At 40.3% G+C, this 20,354-nt stretch overlaps 3 long non-coding RNA genes across 5 annotated transcripts in view; all 3 read right to left on the minus strand.

The window, feature by feature from the left end:
- Positions 1-5,127: 5,127 nt before the first annotated feature.
- LOC131764973 (uncharacterized) lies at positions 5,128-10,525 on the minus strand. Its single transcript, XR_010835338.1, has 3 exons — positions 10,439-10,525; positions 7,402-7,484; positions 5,128-6,176 (listed from the first exon to the last, which is right to left on the minus strand). It is a non-coding gene; the product is annotated as an uncharacterized lncRNA (long non-coding RNA).
- A 652-nt stretch (positions 10,526-11,177) lies between these two features.
- On the minus strand, positions 11,178-13,693 carry LOC136792116 (uncharacterized). The gene is made up of 3 exons (XR_010835337.1): positions 13,638-13,693; positions 13,092-13,191; positions 11,178-11,262 (listed from the first exon to the last, which is right to left on the minus strand). It is a non-coding gene; the product is annotated as an uncharacterized lncRNA (long non-coding RNA).
- Positions 13,694-18,051: 4,358 nt separating this feature from the next.
- Positions 18,052-20,354, minus strand: part of LOC136792115 (uncharacterized) — a 154,528-nt gene continuing 152,225 nt past the window's right edge. For all 3 annotated transcript variants that reach the window (XR_010835334.1, XR_010835335.1, XR_010835336.1), the window contains exon 3: positions 18,052-18,338. This is a non-coding gene — a long non-coding RNA (uncharacterized lncRNA). The remainder of the gene's footprint in view (positions 18,339-20,354) is intronic.

Here is a 20,354-nt window from a genome sequence, read left to right on the forward strand (position 1 = left end):
TTTGAACCCCAAACATCCAAGTTAAGAGTGACCCAGTAGAGACTCTGGAGAGGCAAGATGGCAGTGTGTGAGCAAGGGTGAAAATGGGAGGGGTGTCACTCATTCTAGGCTGCAATTCCCTTTACTCTATGAGAATTAGAATACCATCTTCATATTGACTCCAGGAGAATAGTTTCCCATAAATCACCCTTATCAGGTCAATGTGATATCACTGCAACCTGCCCCATCGCAAACTACACAGCTTTCTTCCAGGAACATAGTGACTCCAACATCCTTTGCCTCAGAAGACTCCAACGGCTAGCACAGCCACTGTGGACCCCCTGCAGACTTCACTCCACAGGAATTTGCATGTGAAGACACCGACCTCCTGAGTGTCTCCCTGTTCCCTCCCTCCCTCCTGCCTCTGCCAGGGTTGGGACCTCAGCAGCAGCCATCCCTGGCCGGTGGTGTCGTGCTAGTGTAAGAAATCAGCCTAGACCTCTGCAGCTGCCCCCATCAATGTATGCACACGTGGGGCTAGCCTCTCCAGCTGTGCACCTGCACACCACTGGCCTGACACCTGTCATGGGCCTCCATGTATACACAGGAAGACTGCGGAGTTACAGGAGTGCACGACCACTGCCGGGGCTCTTGGGCTGCTTATGGGCCTGGGTCTGGCCCTGTCTCCTATCACCAGTTGGCACCCAGGGGCTCACTTACAGCTAATTCCTTTAGCTGTGCACCTGCACACCCTTGGCTTGACTCTTGACACCAGCCTCCAATGCCACATGCCCTTGGTGAGACACAGCATCCAACAGCCAAGGTTCCTGTAGCCGACAGTGTGCTCATAGTAGGCACTTACCATTGCTATTGGGAATCATAGTATATTACAGAAAATCATCAATTTACAAAGGAAGACAGTAAGAGAGGAAGAAAAGAAAAAATAAACTACAAAACATCCAGAAAACAATTAGCAAGATGACAATAGAAATTCCCTACCTATAAATAAGTACTTCAAATGTATACAGATTAAATTCTCCAATAAAAAGGCACAGAATAGCTTAATGCATAAAAAAACAAGACTCAACTATATGCTGCCTGTAAGAGACTCACTTTAGCTTTAAGAAAACCATAATTCAATAAGACACATGCACCCCAATGTTCACTGCAGCACTATTTACACTAGCAGGACATGGAAGCAACCTAAATGTCCATCAACAGATGAATGGATAAAGAAGATGTGGTATATATACAATGGAATATTACTCAGCCATAAAAAAGAACGAAACTGGATCATTTGTAGAGATATGGATGGACCTAGAGTCTGTCATACAGAGTGAAGTAAGTTAGAAAGAGAAAAACAAATATCATATACTAACACATATATATGTGGAATCTAGAAAAATGGTACAGATGAACCTATTTGTAGGGCAGGAATAGAGATACAGATGCAGAGAATGGATGTGTGGACATGGGCCGGGGAAGGGGGGGTAGGGGTGGGATGAACTGGGAGATTGAGACTGACATATACACACTACCATGTGTAAAACAGCTAGCTAGTGGGGACGTGCTGTAGAGTGTAGGGAGCTCTGCTTGGTGCTCTGTGGTGACCTAGATGGGTGGGATGGGGGGTGGGGTGGGAGGGAGGTTCAAGAGGGAGGGGATATTTGTATACCTATAGCTAATTCACTTCTTTGTACAGCAGAAACTAACACAACATTGCAAAGCAACTATACCCCAATTTAAAAATTAATACAAATAAATAACAGCAAAAAACAAAAGTGAAGGAATAGAAAAATATCTTCCTTGCAACTGGAAACCAAAAGAGAGCAAGGATAGCCATACTTTCATTATATCAAATAGATTTTAAGTCAAATATTATAACCCAAGACAAAGACAGACTAATGGACAATACTCCCTTGAGACTTCAATATTCCACTTTTAACAGTAGATAGATCATCCTGAAAGTAAGTCAGTAAGGAAATATTGGACTTGAACTATACTTTAGACAAAATGGACCTAACAGACACAGGCAGAACATTCTGTCCAATAGTTAGTAGCAGAATACACATTCTTCTCAAGCACACACGAAACATTCTCCAGGCTACATTATATGTTAGGCCACAAAGCAACTCTTAGCAAATTTAAAATAATTGAAATCATACCAAGAATCTTTTCTAACCACAATGGCGTGAAACTAGAAATCCATAACATGAAGAAATCTGAAAAATTCACAAATATGTAAAAATATTAATTGTATCCAAATAAATCAATAAATTTAATACAAAGGCAAAAATATAATTTTTTCCGGGCCAAGTTCAGATAGGCTCATGGCCCACTATAAAAGATTTGGGCTCCCTAAGTTTGGGGTCTCTCTCCTATAAAACAGCTCACTGTGTGTGCAGACATCCCCTGCCTTCCTTGCATCGTCCACTGGGAACTGTGGCCCAGTGAACCTGCACAAAAATGATGACATTCTGGCTACTTCTAAGGCTGCAACAAATAAGCTATTCTTTGTCCACTACCCAGTAGCTTAATGTCTTTGTCAGCATCTGTATAACTGTGGCAAACTCATTTGTTAACTCACAATTAGGTTACCCATATCGGAGAAAATAAGATTGAATTCCTACCTTAAAACACATGTCAGAATCGATTTTGGGTTGATTAAAAGCTTAAATGCAAAAGCCACAAAATAAAAACCATAAGAAGACATTATAGGAGAATCTTTAGGGCCTCAAAGTCAAGAAAAATTTATGTCATAAAGAATACAAAGTGTAATAAAAATTGATGAATTTAAATCATGTAACATTGAGGACTTCTGTTTATAAAATGGCCCCAATGAAATTGAAAAGGCAAGCCATAAACTGGGAAAGGATGTTGCTAAAACAGATAATTGACAAAGGATTAGTATTCACAATAAGTAAAGAACTTCCAAAATTATCAATAAGGTAAAAACAAACAAACCAGTTTTTATAGACAGAAAAAAAAATGCTGTGAAAAGACATTTCACAGAAAATATATGAAAAGCTCATATGGAAAAATGCTCAATCTTACTTAGAATCAGGGAAATGCAAATTATAACTACAATGAGATACCTTTCCCTACCCACTGAATTGTCAAATATCTTCTTAAAAATCAGTTTATATCAAATATTGACTACGATGTGGAACAGCAGAAACTTTCCTTTGCTGTTGGTGGGAGGGTAAATTGGTACTTTTTTTTAAAACATCTTTATTGGAGTAAAATTGCTTTTCAGTGGTGTGTTAGTTTCTGCTTTAAAACAAAGTGAATCAGCTGTATGTATACATATATCCCCATATCTCCTCCCTCTTGCGTCTCCCTCCCACCCTCCCTATCCCACCCCTCTAGGTGGTCACAGAGCACTGAGCTGATCTCCCTGTGCTATGCGGCTGCTTCCCACTAGCTATCCATTTTACATTTGGTAGTGTGTATATGTCCCTGCCACTCTCTCACTTTGTCCCAGCTTACCCTTCCCCCTCCCCGTGTCCTCAAGTCCATTTTCTATGTCTGCGTCTTTATTCCTATCCTGCCCCTAGGTTCTTCAGAACCATTTTTTTCTTTCTTTTTTTTTTGATTCCATATATATGTGTTAGCATACGGTATTTGTTTTTCTCTTTCTGACTTACTTCACCCTGTATGACAGTCTCTAAGTCCATCCACATCATTACAAATAACTCAGTTTCGTTTCTTTTTATGGCTGAGTAATATTCTACTGTATATATGTGCCACATCTGCTTTATCCATTCATCTGTCAATGGACACTTAGTTGCTTCCATGTCCTGGCAATTGTAAATAGAGCTGCAATGTACATTGTGGCACATGACTCTTTCTGAATTATAGTTTTCTCAGGGTATATGCCCAGTAGTGGGATTCCTGGGTCGTACAGCAGTTCTATTTTTAGTTTTTTAAGGTACCTCCATACTGTTCTCCATAGTGGCTGTATCAATTTACATTCCCACCAACAGTGCAAGAGGGTTCCCTTTTCTCCACACCCTCTCCAGCATTTATTGTTTATGGATTTTTTGATGATGGCCATTCTGACTGGAGTGAGGTGATACCTCACTGCAGTTTTGATTTGCATTTCTCTAATGATTAGTGATGTTGAGCATCCTTTCATGTGTTTGTTGGCAATCTGTATGTCTACCTTGGAGAAATGTCTATTTAGGTCTTCTGCCCATTAAAGATCTAAATGTAAAGCCAGACACTACAAAACTCTTAGAGGAAAAGATAGGCAGACTCTATGACATACATCACAGCAAGATCCTTTTTGACCCACCTCCTAGAGAAATGGAAATAAAAACAAAAGTAAACAAATGGGACCTAATGAAACTGAAAAGCTTTTGCACAGCAAAGAAAACCATAAACAAGACGAAAAGGCAACCCTCAGAATGGGAGGAAATATTTGCAAATGAAGCAACTGACAATGGATTAACCTCCAAAATTTACAAGCCGCTCATGAAACTCAATATCAAAAAAACAATCCAATCAAAAACAGAAACATAGATCAATGGAACAAGATAGAAAGGCCAGAGATAAACCCACGCACATATGGTCACCTTATCTTTGATAAAGGAGGCAAGAATATACAATGGAGAAAAGACAGCCTCTTCAATAAGTGGTGCTGGGAAAACTGGACAGCTACATGGAAAAGAATGAAATTAGAACACTGCCTAACACCACACACAACAAGAAACTCCAAATGGTGCAACATCTTTTGAAAAACATAGGCATGACCATTTAGAAACTGAACACGTGCATACCTTGTAATCCCCCAAGTCCAATCCTAAGTATATAGCTGGAAGAAACAGCTGAGTCAAGACACATTTAAAAGAATGCCCATAGCAACATTGTTCGTAAAGGTAAATGCTGGAACTGACCCAAATAACCTAAGTAATAACAATGGCCAAGTAAATAGTACCATAGTCACACAAGGAGGTATAGCAGTAAAACCTCAAATCAGGACAATATTATGATTACCCTTATGAGGAAGAGGGATAATCATATTAGTAATATTGATGATGGCATAGAGGGGACTTCTTAGGGCAGATACTGCTTTGTTTCCTAGTCTTGGTTGCGAATATAAGGACATTAATTGTATTATTATTTATTTATTTATTTATTTTTTTTGGGTGATAAGCGGGCCTCTCACTGTTGTGGCCTCTCCCGTTGCGAAGCACAGGCTCCGGACGCGCAGGCTCAGCGGCCACGGCTCACGGGCCCAGCCGCTCCGCGGCACGTGGGATCTTCCCGGACCAGGACACGAACCCGTGTCCCCTGCATCGGCAGGCGGATTCTCAACCACTGCGCCACCAGGGAAGCCCTTGTATTATTATTTTTAAAATAGGTGTATAGTATAAACATTTTATAGGTATACTGTATTTCTCAGTAAAATCTTAAAAGGCATTTAAAATTGAAAATAGAACAGTGTGACAACTCCTTCAACATACACAGTATGATGTATAGAAAATCTAATGTCCTTCGTAGTTAACTGAGATAAATCATTTGTTTTAAATGATGTATTTGCATTACTGCTCAAATATCTCTTCTCTAAGTCACCTGTCCCTGTACTGTAGTCGTTACCTCACATCCTCTCTTTGTTTCCAAAACTGGGCTCAACTGCTCATTGAAATTGCCTTTGCTCTGTTATTTTTTGTCACAAAGAATAAAACTATAAAATACGTGTTCTTTTGCTGGCAAATTGTAAAAGAACGACCAACTCTAGTGCTTTGGGCTTGTAAGGGTGTCTATTTTTCTGTATATCAATTTCATCGTGAGTTAACATTATAAAAGTTTTTGATGAGTCAGGCGGGCGATCTTGGTGAACATCTTGGCAGATGACGGGATAACGCCACCCTCAAAACGACGTTAGCTTGTGACACTTCTGAAACGAGACAAGTATTTCTCCAGCAGAGACTTCCACTCTGTCTCAATGTAAAAACTTGTTTGCATGACATCTGTCCTGTTATTTCCCTTTGACCTGAGATGTCTATTCTTTCTTTCATTTATGCTTTCATAGAAAGTCTAAAACCAAGGGGTTAAATGATTGTTAAAGTACCTATCAGAGAAAGAAGTAAGGAAAAAGCCACCGGATTGCTCAGACGAATTAGAAATGTTGATTACTACCGCTCCAGGCCAGCAATATTTGTGGTGTTTCAGGCCCAAGGGTGCCAGGCCAACTGTGGAAAAGACAAAATTAATTAATGTTTTCTGAGATTAATTAGAAAATTAAATGGAAGTCTAATGAAAACCAGCATGGCTTAGTTCACTGCATTTACAACTGTGTGCCCCTAAATTTTAGAGTTGTTCAAAATTTCTGTGCATTATTCAAATAAAAATGTAGTAAGATTAACTGCAATCATTTTTTTTCAACTCTAGCACCTAATTCCAAACAGAATCAACTATACTCTAATAAAATTCATTAAAAAAAAAAATAATAATAACCACTAAAAAACTCAAGGTCCTACTGTATAGCATGGGGAACTATACTGAAAATCCTGTAATAAGCCATAATGGAAAAGAATATGAAAAGTATACATGTATATATAATCACTTTGCTGCACAGCCAAAATTAGCACATTGTAAATCAACTATACTTCAATAAGAGAAATTTTTAAAAATGAAAAAAAAAAAGAACTACTAAGAACTTCACAGCATTATAAAGCATAGAGCCACATCTGACAGTCCTGATCTGAGTTCGTGTTCTCCAAAGTACCTCTATGTGGTATAAATTTAAATATTCCAACACTTGTGGTGGAATTTTGGAAGGTTGCCACAGATTATTTTGTTGACCTCTCAACTGGATGGTCCTTTTGGATTCCATGGGCCTTTTTCCAGCCAAAATATTTGGTCAATGTATGACTTCTTCCATCAACCAGAGGAGGTGTGAGAAACAAACACAAATGCGAGTGGGAATGTGGGAAGAGCCAGAGCATCATGACCTCAAATGTGCTGCATGGACGTTACGTGACACACATTTTCACCTTCTTTTACCCTGAGTCTTGTTTTCTGTAAAATGGGTATATTCTCAATGTTTTCCATATGTCCACATTGAGCTGTCAGACACATTGAAATAGGAATTAGCCAATTATCGAGTGACTAATCCCATCAGTGGGGTCCTTACTACAGTTTAATATGGCCGGCATTTAAGGGTATTCGGTCACTGAAAATTATTTTTAACTGCATACGATTCTGGGTGAATGCAATCGTCTTTCATCAGACTTTAGAGGTGTCTTATCTTTCTCACGAGCACTGCTAAGGGTCTTGTTCAAACCACTGCTGCCAGCTTTCCAAATCCAGCTTCTCTGAGCTCCTTTTATGCTGGTCTCTCTGTTACTTTAATCTCTTGATGCCATAAGATAGAGTTATGTATAGTGGGACAAACAGAAAAGCAATCAAACTCACCTGCTTGACATCAGCTAGGCAATCAACAGACCCAATAAGATGCAGCAGATAACTGACGACGGAATGTATTATGTTTCAGAATCCTGTGATTAGGAAGAGAGCAGGAAATTCTACCCGTTTTCACACCTACTTTCCTTGTTTTAATTTTTTTTTTTTTTAGGGAGAATAGTCTAGCAGCAGGTTTATTCTGTTTTGTTTTAAAACATATCTAGGGGCTTCCCTGGTGGCGCAGTGGTTGAGAGTCCGCCTGCCGATGCAGGAGACACGGGTTCGTGCCCTGGTCCGGGAAGATCCCACATGCCGCGGAGCAACTAAGCCCGTGAGCCATGGCCGCTGAGCCTGCGCGTCCGGAGCCTGTGCTCCGCAACGGGAGAGGCCACAACAGTGAGAGGCCCGCATACCGCAAAGAGAAAAAAAAAAAAAAAAAAACATATCTAGTACAATATCAACAATTGCCACCATAAAAAAATGTTAAGTTTTGAGATATCAGTATTATGCAATTTAAAAAAAAATCCATGCTGTTACATTTTTAATGTCATTTGTAAAGCTTGTCCTTTTACTTTCTTCAGTTACTGAGTTAAACAAGACTTCTTTACTTAAAGACTGAGATTATAAATAAAAACTAGGGGCTTCCCTTCCCTGGTGGCGCAGTGGTTGAGAGTCCGCCTGCCGATGCAGGGGACACGGGTTCGTGCCCCGGTCCGGGAAGATCCCACATGCCGCGGAGCGGCTGGGCCCGTGAGCCATGGCCGCTGAGCCTGCGTGTCCAGAGCCTGTGCTCCGCAACCGGAGAGGCCACAACGGTGAGAGGCCCACGTACCGCAAAATAAATAAATAAATTAAAACTAAAACTCACCTCCTTTTAAATAGAATAATCTTATATCTCATGATATATTATTAACATTTTTAGTATTTAGATTGGTGGTTCCCAAAGAGTCCTCAGGTGAACCTCATTTGATAAGATGTTCCTTGAATAATTTTTCTGGTGATGAAATAAATTAGGGGAATGCTACCTTCTCTTGGATTTACCTAGCACATGAGAAATGTAAACCCCGAGAATTCTTTCAAGAAGGAAACTGGTCTGAATTTGTGTAAACGTATTTGTCTACACATAAAATTTTAATTTAATATCTATTTAGATCTTTAGATACGATTTCAAACTTTGTGTTCTCCAATCAGGAAGTGGACTAATCTTGTAGGATTCCTACCAGAGTCCCACAGGCTCATAGTAAGTTGTCCTGGGCGATATTTTGGTTCCATAAGTCAACTTTCTCCTAGATTAGTAAAAAGGGAATTGTAATGCCAAGACACATGTGGAAATATGACGATATTCAACACCCCACATCATAGATCACAGCACACTGAGATACCTGGAACCTACAATAGCCAGAATGAACCTGATTTCTAGTAGAGTTTTTAAAGTAATGTGCATGTTTTAGTCTCCACAATAAATCTAATATGGTCCCTGTGCTAATTCACCTTTGTTCTCATTACACTTACGTAACTGACCAGGGTTCTTGGACTCTTAATCAATGGAAATTGATTCCTTGTCCAGACAAGGAATTCAGGCCGTGCAGGAGGGAGCAAAAACAAGTAACAGACGCCCTTACTCGTTCCTGAGGGGGGTGATGAGCTGGTCCCTTAAATGGGGTGAGGTCCAGGGGACAGGCTGCAGGGGGGGCGTAGGTGGTCTGCCCACCCCCTTGGCGGTGCCGTGTGCAAGATGCATGCACAGGACCCTGCTTTTGCTCCCCGCACCTCAGAAGTGGTGGTTGGGTTTTTGGTCTTTTTGTATCTTGTTTTTCATAATTTGTCCTAATTGTGCCTGCACAGAGTTATTTTCAGTCTCTTATCATTTCTTTGTATTTTGTTGCTGGAGGAGACGTTTGTCCAGGTGCAAGCACTGCAGCAAAGGGTCCCAGGTCCCAGGTCCCAGACTGTCTCACTTAGAAGCATGAGGTTAGCTTTGAGATGACTGGCATACTTGGAGGTGTAGCATCCTCTGGGGGCTCCTGTATATCCATGGTCCTGGCCTCTTGTCTTCCTCATTAGCTCTCAAGATGGTTCCAATAGGCACCATGCTTGAGAAGCACCCCACTATTGAAATAAGGAGTTTCCTTTCTTTATGTTCTTTTATTATTCAGCTCCCATGCCATATCACACCCCTGCAACGCAACATAACCCCCAAATAAACCAGTTGGCAAGATGCTAAACCATTATAGAGATGAAACTCTCCCCGTACACTCCAAGGGTCATGGGTTTTGCTCAAGGAGTTATTGACGTAACAGGAACTTGATTTCATTGGTGAAATTGCCCCACCACGTCATCTATGAAAGGTACAAGTTAATGTGTAAATGACCTGTTCTGTTTTGTTTCCATCACTCTCAGAATGATCCGGTACTCACCTCATCTGTGCTCAATCTACAGTGCAGTTCCGAGAAAGAATAATCACAGTGGAGGTAAGGAAACCAGGCTTCGGGCTTTAAAGATGAGACAGATTCAAGGGCAGAAGAGGAGAAAGCAACCCAAGAAGGGCAGGTTATTGATATATTAATATAGCTGGGTGACACATGGGAGAAAGACGCCAGATTCAGCACTTCTGGTGCCCGAGAAGGACGACGGGACAGGGGGCTCAACAACCAATGTCACTCACAGCGGCATAAAGTACAGCAGGCAAACTGAAATTTTGGACGGAATAAAGGTAGAATCAGAGTCATTCGTTGTCACTTTCATGTAAATCTAGTTCCGTTGGGCCTTAATCTGAAACATTCTGGGGCTGGCTTACAGCCCCACCACTCAAGGACGAGAAAGGATGCTTTCATACCCGAGTTTCTCTGTCTAAGAAGCAAGCCTCCATGCCACTCTCTCACTTCCTCCCAGCTTACCCTTCCCCCGCGCCGTATCCTCAAGGCCATGCTCTAGTAGGTCTGTGTTTTATTCCTGCCCTACCCCTAGGCTCTTCATGACATGTTTTTCCCCCTCAGATTCCATATATAGGTGTTAGCATACGGTATTTGTTCTTCTCCTTCGGACTTACTTCACTCTGTATGACAGACTCCAGGTGGATAGCTAGTGGGAAGCAGCCACATAGCACAGGGAGATCAGCTCGGTGCTCTGTGACCACCTAGAGGGGTGGGATAGGGAGGGTGGGAGGGAGACGCAAGAGGGAGGAGATATGGGAACATATGTATAACTGATTCACTTTGTTGTAAAGCAGAAACTAACACACCATTGTAAAGCAATTTTACTCCAATAAAGATGTTAAAAAAAAGAAGAAGCAAGCCCCCAACTTCCTAAAGTGACTGAATCCCTTATAAGCACTTCGTCCTGGTTTAGAGGGAAATGAAGCATCCTGGTTAGCATAAAAAAACTCAACAGCGAGCCCTTCAAGAGCTTTGCTGAGAAATCGGCGCTTTGATGAAATAAGACCCACAAGTGCATACACACAAAAATTCAAAATGTCTTCAAAACAATCCTTCTTGATTTAAAATAGGATATAACAACAGCAACAATTAAAAGGGGTTTTCTACAGCTTTCAAATTATATTGTACTCTCAAAATTACAGGTCAGTTACACCCATCTGAGAGGTCTTTTTTTGTTTTTCTTTCCATCCTCCCTGCCTACTCCCTGGCTCTCCCTAGCACAACTTTTCTTTTCTTTTCTTATTGTTCAGGTAGCACTGTGGATAAAGATGTCAGGAAAAAAATACCAGTGCCCAAGACACTTTGATGGCCTTTTCACTGTGTAATTATACTCACTCTCGATAACACTAAAGGTGTCCCTTATTGGTGGTGGCAGAAACACCTTCTTTTTCAGAGGGAGATGGATTGTTTCTGTGGGCCTTGATGGTCTTCAAATTATCTGAGTGCAGAAAAGAGGGCAGAGCGAATTTTATTTTAACGCATTTTATTTCTGAATTTATTTCCCAGTAGCTAGGAGGTGGTGACTGCCCCAGCAGTCAAGTCAGTTGTTATCCGTGAGACTTGATTATGTTTGGACCCAGTCGTTCATTTTGAGCAAGACACAGTTAATGAGGAGAGAAATGAAAAGTGCATCGAGATCCAGTGTGTTTGTGGTAATTTGTGACACATTTACTCCGCGGTTCTTTGTTTATTCCTCCCCCCTCTGTGCAGGTTCTCTAGAAAAAGGAGCAGATAAGTGAATTCACTGGTAGACAGCTAAGGACGTGGTAGGTAATGAATCTCTCTCTCTATTTCGTCTCCATTGTTGGCAGCAATTGCAGCACCGTTCATCTCTACAATAAAATGCCAGGAAAGCTCATCTTAACGAAACATCTTTCTTTTCCCATTATTTCACAACATATTTTTCATTGACACTGCTAGTTTCCATTTTCACTACGTCTTTTTTTTTTTTTTTTTTTTTTTTGGTGCTCTCTTTGCCACTTTTCTAAATAATAGTCCATTAAACAGTTCACAGTGTGTGTTCTGTAGAAATGTAAAAAAAGGATTGGATGATACTAATTAAGGAGAGATTTTGTTTCCACTCATTGCAGATCAATGGTGGGTTACATTAAAGCTGCATTTTGTGATGAGTTTAACACAAAAGAACAGCTGTGCTAAATACATATTTCAAGACATGCAGGTAGGTCAAATAAACATTCCTTTCTTTGAAAAGTTTATGTGTTATAACTATAAATTCTACTCGCAGAACCGCAGGGAGACACAAAGGCTAATTATTCACTACAATTATTATTGATTTTACCAGAAACTGTTAAGGATAAAACTGAGCTATGTTACTTTAATCTGGTTCCTTCAGTGTATTGGTTTAACTGTGATATTTTTCCAGTCTGATTTTTAACAAAATGTCCAGTTGAATCAGGTTTTCTGTTTTGATAATAACTTTGAATTGAGAAGGAGAAATGTCAATGAATTTTTGTGACTTAACCATAACTGTCCTCATGATTATCTTTTACTATGTGGTGGGTTTTACTTGTTCCCAAGGAATAGGATTTTCCTCTCTACAACTTTGAGGAAATACGGTTCAGTTGTGTGAGTAACAATCAATAACCTTTAAAGAGTATCATCAACTCTGAGGGACACAAATACTTGGATTAGCAGAATTAGAGAGCAGAGCAAGAGAAAATATTTACCTCTTTCACATAAGTTTCGCCTGCAGTGGCTTCATTTCAGACTATACATGTGCAACCCAGATTTATACACATTTCTTTCAGTGAATGCTGTTTTTTAGAGCAGTATATTCTTTGTGCTACCTTTTTGACATTTAGATATATACAATAGATACTTTATAGCAACTTTCTGCTCCAACTGTAGTGTCACTTGCCTGCAACAATGTCTACTGCAGTTACTGGCTTACCTACTCATATTCTCACAGATGCAATGTTGCTATAATATTGATTTTTGTCAAGCATGCTTTCTGCTTAGGTTTGGGCACAAAAGGTTGGACACTCTAATAGAATGAGATTGTTTAAAAGCCTTACAAGGGGGCTTCCCTGGTGGCGCAGTGGTTGAGAGTCCGCCTGCCGATGCAGGAGACACGGGTTCGTGCCCCGGTCCGGGAGGATCCCACGTGCCACAGAGCGGCTGGGCCCGTGAGCCATGGCCGCTGAGCCTGCGCGTCCGGAGCCTGTGCTCCGCAACAGGAGAGGCCACAACAGTGAGAGACCCGCGTACCGCAAAAAAAAAAAAAAAAAAAAAAAAAAAAAGGCTTACAAGGGAGGAGGAATCCAGGATGACATTCCCAATTCCACATCTGACTTGTTGGATCACTTGGGTCCAGTAGCCCTGCACTCTGTCGAGTCCTCAGTAGAACCTTAATGGAAATGAGAGCTACATGGCAGCCCCAGTATGCAACTGGCTTCAAAGGGATCACATCTCTTGAGGGAGATGCAAGCCAGGTTGTAAAGTTAGGGAATCGGGCCATGAAAGAGCAAATGTCTTTCAACATGGGATGGAAAGCTTGGGAGGCTATGGTTGGTTATGGAGCTCAGCTTTTCAGAGGAAAGAACAGAGTTCATATTGGGTCTGAACTGAAGGAAATAGTCTTCCACGCGTTTTTGTATTCCAGGGCCATAAGATGAGATGGAAATGAAACTCCCGAATGTAATGTGAATGCCATTGTGTTTTAGTAAATATATCTATATGCATTTTTATGCATATTTTCCCACATCAATTATGCTATTTTCCTTTACCACCCAGATATGTGAACTCAACATCTCAGTTACCTTATTTATAAAATCGGGATTGTACTCTCCTTACCTCAGACTCCTCATGAAGGCTAAAGGAATCCAAAAACAGGGTGTGGGGAAGCCCTCTGTAAAATAGACATCAATGTTAACATTGTCGGTTTGTCATGGCATGGCTATGGCAGAAATTGGCACTGATTGTACATGCAATATTTGAATTGATTTTAATTGCTTTTTTCAACAAAAATGTATCGAGCACTTTCTATAAGGCAGGCAATGTTCTTGGCACTCAGATATGAGTGACTGGTAATAAGTGAAATGAACATGAATCATGTCAGACACTTTGAAATCCAGAGTTAACTTCTCCTTATTCTGTGTTCTTATGAGATGTCATTATAAATTTACAGTCCTCCTTCTTTTCCAACCTCCCCCTGTGACATGTACGTGGAGTGGGTGAGCTCTGCGATGGACTGGAATGGGAGACTGGAGCATCTCTTCTTTGCAGCTTGGAGTCCAGAATCTAGAGATTGACACCAGACCGTGCATCAGAAAGGGCTCTGAGTCCCTTAGGTGGGAGTTAAGGGCTGAGATGAGACCATGAGGGTCCAGGAGCACTGGGGAGGGGACAGTGAGTCTGTACAGACTCAATCTGTAGGTCACGCTTTACCACTGGTTGGCTGAGGATTATTTGGATGTTATTATTTGGGCCCAACAAATGATTAACAACTTCCACAAGAGAGATAAGAATTGTCCTGTGTGAGAAATAGAAAAGCCACAAATGCCAAATGGAAACATCTGGAATCGAGTATGAATCCTAATCTTTGCTATATGAATCATTCAAGCAGTTTCCTTAAAACTCTGACTTTTGTTATCTTGATCTTTACAGAGGGACAGACATCTCAATCTTATAAGATAGCTGGTGCATAGACTGGATGTTTGTGTCCCTCCAAATTCATATGTTGAAAACTAACCTGCAGTGTGATGGTATTTAGAGGTGTGGCCCTTGGGAGGTGATCTGGTCATTGAGGGTGGGGTCCTCACGGCTGGGATTAGTGCTTTTATAAAAGAGACCCCAGAGAACTCCCTCGTCCCTTCCACCAGTTGCTAAGCTAGACATGTATTTTTAAAAAGTAAGACATTGATGCTGCTGCAAATAGCATTGTTTCATTCTTTAGAGATGTTCACACTGAGTGAAGTCAGACAAAGACAAATATCATACAATATCCCTTATATGTGGACTCTACAAAAAGCGATACAAATGAACTTATTTACAAAACAAGAAATAGACTCACCGACATAGAAAACAAACTTATGGTTATTAAAGGGGAAAGGGGGGAGGGATAAAGTAGGAATTGGGGGTTAAAAGATATACAGTACTGGGCTTCCCTGGCGGCACAGTGGTTGAGAGTCCGCCTGCCAATGCAGGGGACACGGGTTCGAGCCCTGGTCCAAGAAGATCCCACATGCCGCGGAACAACTAAGCCTGTGTACCACAACTACTTAGCCTGAGCTCTAGAGCCCACGTGCCACAACTACTGAGCTCACGTGCCACCGCTATTGAAGCCCGTGCACCTAGAGCCCGCGCTCCGCAACGAGAAGCCGGCACACCGCAACAAAGAGTAGCCCCCGCTTGCCGCAACTAGAGAAAGTGCACGCACAGCAACGAAGACCCAACGCAGCCAAAAATAAATAAATCTATTAAAAAAAAAAAAACAGACAAACAACGAGGTCCTACTGTATAGCCCATGGAACTGCATTCAATCCTATAATAATTCATAATGGAAAAGAATATGAAAAAATATATATAGATGTATAACTGAATCACTTTGCTGTACACCTGTAACATTGTAAATCAACTATACTTCAATTAAAAAGTAATCAACATTGATATAAATATTAAATCGTTATATTGAGCTTTCAGATTATTCTGACTTACATTTATTACATTATTAACTTCATGTCACCATATGGTATCTCTTATTTTAAGCACACACAGAGTCAAATCATAGGTTCACTTGAATACACATGGTAGATGGTGGCCAAGTGTGGAATATTAAATGGAGCAAGTCAAAAATCAACATTCAATCAAAGGCTAACATCACCATCATAAGATGATGAATCTATGAGCTATAGGAATAAATATGAAGCTTTGTCCCCAAAGTATTTAATTATTATTGCAATTTTATTATGAAAGTAGAGTCGTTGAATTTTAGGTTGGCATTACAGCACAGGGCAAACATTTCACACACCATCAGCTTTTCCATTGCTCTTACAATCCACTGTACTTTAAACTAAATTGAGGTTCATTTTCTATCAAGGTTAAGGGAAGAATAAGATATTTTGAGAGTGGCACACCCTTCCCTAATATTTCATCGTTTGCTCATACTGAATACATACTATATATTCTTTATTGTGTCTGGTTTAAGACAATGTCTCATGGATGTCATGCATGATTTTGGAATGTTTCTTCACTTAACTTTCAAGTGGTAAAATAGATCTTCTATTTTTAGTTCATTTTCATGAATTGTAAGGAGTTCCCACAAATTGAAAGACTCATTGACCAATGGAATTAAATAACTAAAAATTAGAATTACAGTCAATTCTTATAATTCAGAATAGTTATGTTCTGTAAAGTCGCAGCCAACACTGAACCATTGCTCCCAGGGGAAATACAGGGTTAGAATCCTGCGAGCCTCTGGTCACACTTTCATCAGCCTTGTTTTATGTGTGTTTTTCTTTAAAGATACTTTACTTAATACATAGCATTGAGGCATTAACATTGAACTCACAGCCAACAGCACCATAACTCATGCTGGAAGGAAAGTTACATAATATGTATTTTTTTTCCCTAAGGCACATCTCAGTTATTTCATGCTTCTGAACACTAGAAAGCACTTCAGCACTGCATTCAGGAGGTTTTTTAAAGGGTAAAATCACCAGGAACAATCACAAGGATACAAAAAACAGTGCACTAAATAGGCCAAGAGAAGGAACCTTGTTTACTGTATGAGGGTAGAAACAAAAAATTAGAACCTCTCTTGTTCATCCTCAGCTCAGAATATACCTGTACGGTGGCTGAAAGCTTTCACTGCTTTGTACACGTTTGCATGTGATCCTGAGAGTACAGGCTTCCAGTATTGATTTGGGGCTTACAAATAAATTTTGGCAAGTAGGCAAATTTGCAAATATTAAGTCTATAAGGAATGAGGATTGACTGTTGTTTTAAATAAAATTTTATTTGTTGTATGACCCTTAATAGCAAAAAAAATGCTACAAGAAAAGAAATATGAAACAGGATTATAATATTGTTTACATCTATTTATTCACGCAAGTTGTTCAAAAAATATAGTATTCCTGAATTTGGCTAACTCATTTTTTTCTAGTTTTAACTGTTAACCTATTTATTTATTTGTCTGAGAGTTCCCAGTAATAGGCCTCTGTATAAATTTTACAGTTTTAACAGTTGTCATAAATTATTGCATAATCCCCCCTTGCAATTATAACTATAACTTTATATTTCAGTAGAATTTTACCGTCTAAAACATATATAGAAAAATGTTCTCATTTTTCTGATTTTCCAAGAGAATCTAAGTGGTATGCCTTGTTTATGTATCAGACGTTATGCTAAGTAGGAGATATGTTAACCTATGTTAAATACAGGACCACAGGACCATTGACAGTATAAAATTCAGGAGATCACAAACTGATGGCCTTCTAAAGGCAGATGGGAAAGTTCAAAGCCAAATTAGAGGGGTTAACCCAGTACTAAGAGAAAGCCACATTTCAATGCATCCCCATCAAAATGCTGAGCCTCTTGGCTCTCATCCATTGTTCTTTCCTTCATATCACTCCTGCCTGAGCACAGCCCTACCTTCCTGTGCAAAAAGATCCGTACTTGTATTCTATTACTAGCCAATATCTTACAATTTAAAATTCATTCTTGCATGAGGAGTCCTTTGTAAATTAAACAGTTTCTCATCAACTAAGAATGATTTAGATAGTTCCTTGCCTAAAGGCTGGAGACAAGGCAAACTCCTGAATGCATACCATAGGAGTTTGTTGGGTTTGTTCCAATTCTTGCTTCTGAGAGGCTGTAGAACTTGGAGGTTAGGCTCACACTCTCTGGCGTCAGACTGTCTCAGGTTGTATCCTGGCTCCGTCACTTATGAGTTGTGCAGTCCTGAGCAAGTTACTGCATCTCTGTGCCCCAGTGCCTCACCCATCAGTGGGCACATCAATGATCCCTATTTTGCTCACCGTGAAGAATATATGAGTCAACATGTGGGGAGAGAGTCTGGCATGTAATAAGCATTCAGTAAGTCTCAGCCATCACTTTATCTCATCACCAATGCCCTCATGGCTTCTTCTATAACCTCCGCAATTGTCAGCATTGTTCCTGGACCTCCATGCCAGACTCAGGTGAGAGCAGTGTTGAAGCCGAATCCCGCCTCTGGACCCTGACACTGAATTAAATCTAGGAGACAGAGTTTTGGGTGAGGTAGAAAAGAATCGCTTTATTGCTTTGCCAGGCAAAGGGGGCCACAGCGGGCTCATGCCCTCAAGACTATGTGTCCTGACCTGGAGGGGGTCGTCAAGAGTTTTATAATAATGGTTCAAAGAGGGCGTGGTCAGCTCATGGACATTTTTATGATTGGTTGGTGGTGAGATCATCGGGAGTCAACATCATCAACCTTCTAGTTCCAACAGATCTGAGGCCTATGTGCTTGTGAGCAGCAGACAGTTAACTTCTCTCACCTGGAGGGGGCTTCAGTACCTGGAGAAGAGCTCAAAGATATTGTTGTGTGTATCCCTCGAGGGGGAACCAGGACCCTGCCCCAAGGCTGCACTATTGTTTCTTGGCTGCTCCTCTGTTTGCTTCTCCTGGCTTCCCTAATCAACAACTGTTTGAACCTGTTCCTTGGAACTCAGGGAAGGTCCTGGAGGCTGAACGAAGCCTATTTCCTATCATCAAGAAATGGCGAACCCAGAAGTGTTACAATTAATTTTGGATTCCCCAATTCTGGCTGAAAGTTTAGTTTTGATTAGGTTATATCATGAGACAAAAGTAATAGGATAGTCACTTTTGTGACTGACTTTTATGACTCCATCTTAGTTGGGCAAAGAAAGATTCTCCTGCTGGCATTAAAGGTGCTGTGTTGCAAGAGGATCCCATGGGAATGACATAAGGGCAGCCTCCAGCCACTGAGAAAGATCCTCAGGTAACAGATATGGGGAAAGCTGAAACCTCATTTCTCCAAATGCAAGGAACTGAATCTTTTGAATAATCTGGATGAGTGTAAGGAAAGGCCTTGAGCTTTAGATGAGAACTCAGTTCTGTAGTCAACTTGCTTTCAGACCTGTGTGACCCTGAGCAGAGAACCCAGCTATGCTGTGCTTGGATTTCTGAGCTACAGAAACTCGGATAAATAATAGGTGCCGTTCTAAGCCACTAAGTTTGTGGTCATTTCTTACACAACATAGAAATCTAATACAATAGCCTGAAAAGTAGGAGGGGATTCTTGATGATAATGCTATGGCCACCTTGAAAAGATTCTGTCTATAGACATAGCCAGCGTGTACCAAGCCCTGACATTCAGGGCATGATGAACGCTGGCAGCAATATATGTCCTTTTTCTTATCTGAAGACTTAAACTTGAGGTCGTATGGCCTACGCTTCAATCCCAAAGGCCACATCACTGTGTCTCTCAAGGAAAATATATATTTATCCTGATGGCCATTCCAGCTGGCCAAATTAGACATCACCCTTGAACAAGAGCTATAGATTCATTTTGGTATCTTGAGCCAGAGAGGAGAATTTAACACAATGGCTAAGGGATCACCATCATCAAATATGTCTTATACACAACATATACAACTACTGATTTCAAAGAGAATGAATGCACTGTTGGCAAGACAAATGTCCATGGAGACAAATGACAATCTTTCTTCCTTCCCTTTGTGTTTATCCAAAGGAGAAAGGCATGGCTGTTTATTGTTTGCAAATGTTCTCTGCACGTACTTGTCAAAACAATCTGCTACATTTGAATAAGGGACAGTTTTGAAATCCTTCCCAACTTAATGTTTTCAAGGGTAGTATTTTCTTTTGAGTTGACAGACAAAGCCTTCATCTGACAAATGAATGTGCTCAAGAGATTATATCAATGGCTAATCCAATTAAAAATCTTTGAGATGTTCGGTTATCTCTGCTGTGAATTGGATGAGCTGTAGATTGTGGAGAACTGAAAGTTATATTTCCTTCTCTCTTAAATCTTTATTAGCTATTTTTTGTACGATTAACTTTAGGGAAATTGTAACTTCTCATTATTTTCCTTACCTTTAGAATGAAGATGCTAACAATAGAAGAATAATCCTACCCCAAACCTGTATTTTTATATTAGTTTTCCCTTGATTATCATCTTAAGCTTAAACAAACTTATTTTACTAAACCAGTGGATAGAAACAAAAAGAAACCCATGAGTGGGACCAACCAAATGGTCCGTTCTTCTGTGTGTGTGTGTGTGTGTGTGTGTGTGTGTGTGTGTGTGTGTGTGGGCGCGTGCGCGTGTGTGATTTGATTAGAGATACACCTCACAATAAAGCATCAATTCATTCATTATGTTGACTCAATTTCCAATTAGTTACTTTGTGATTCTCTAGACAGAGCTACCAAGTACGTGGTTTGTATGATATAATTTTAGACTTTGAGAAACACTGCAAGAAAAATAACCAATGATTACTTTGGAATAAAAACACTATGTGAAATCCTTTTAGAAATGAAGACATTAGTGGA

This window comes from Kogia breviceps, chromosome 11 (assembly GCF_026419965.1).
Source record: "Kogia breviceps isolate mKogBre1 chromosome 11, mKogBre1 haplotype 1, whole genome shotgun sequence".
NCBI classification, from domain to species: Eukaryota; Metazoa; Chordata; class Mammalia; order Artiodactyla; family Physeteridae; genus Kogia; species Kogia breviceps.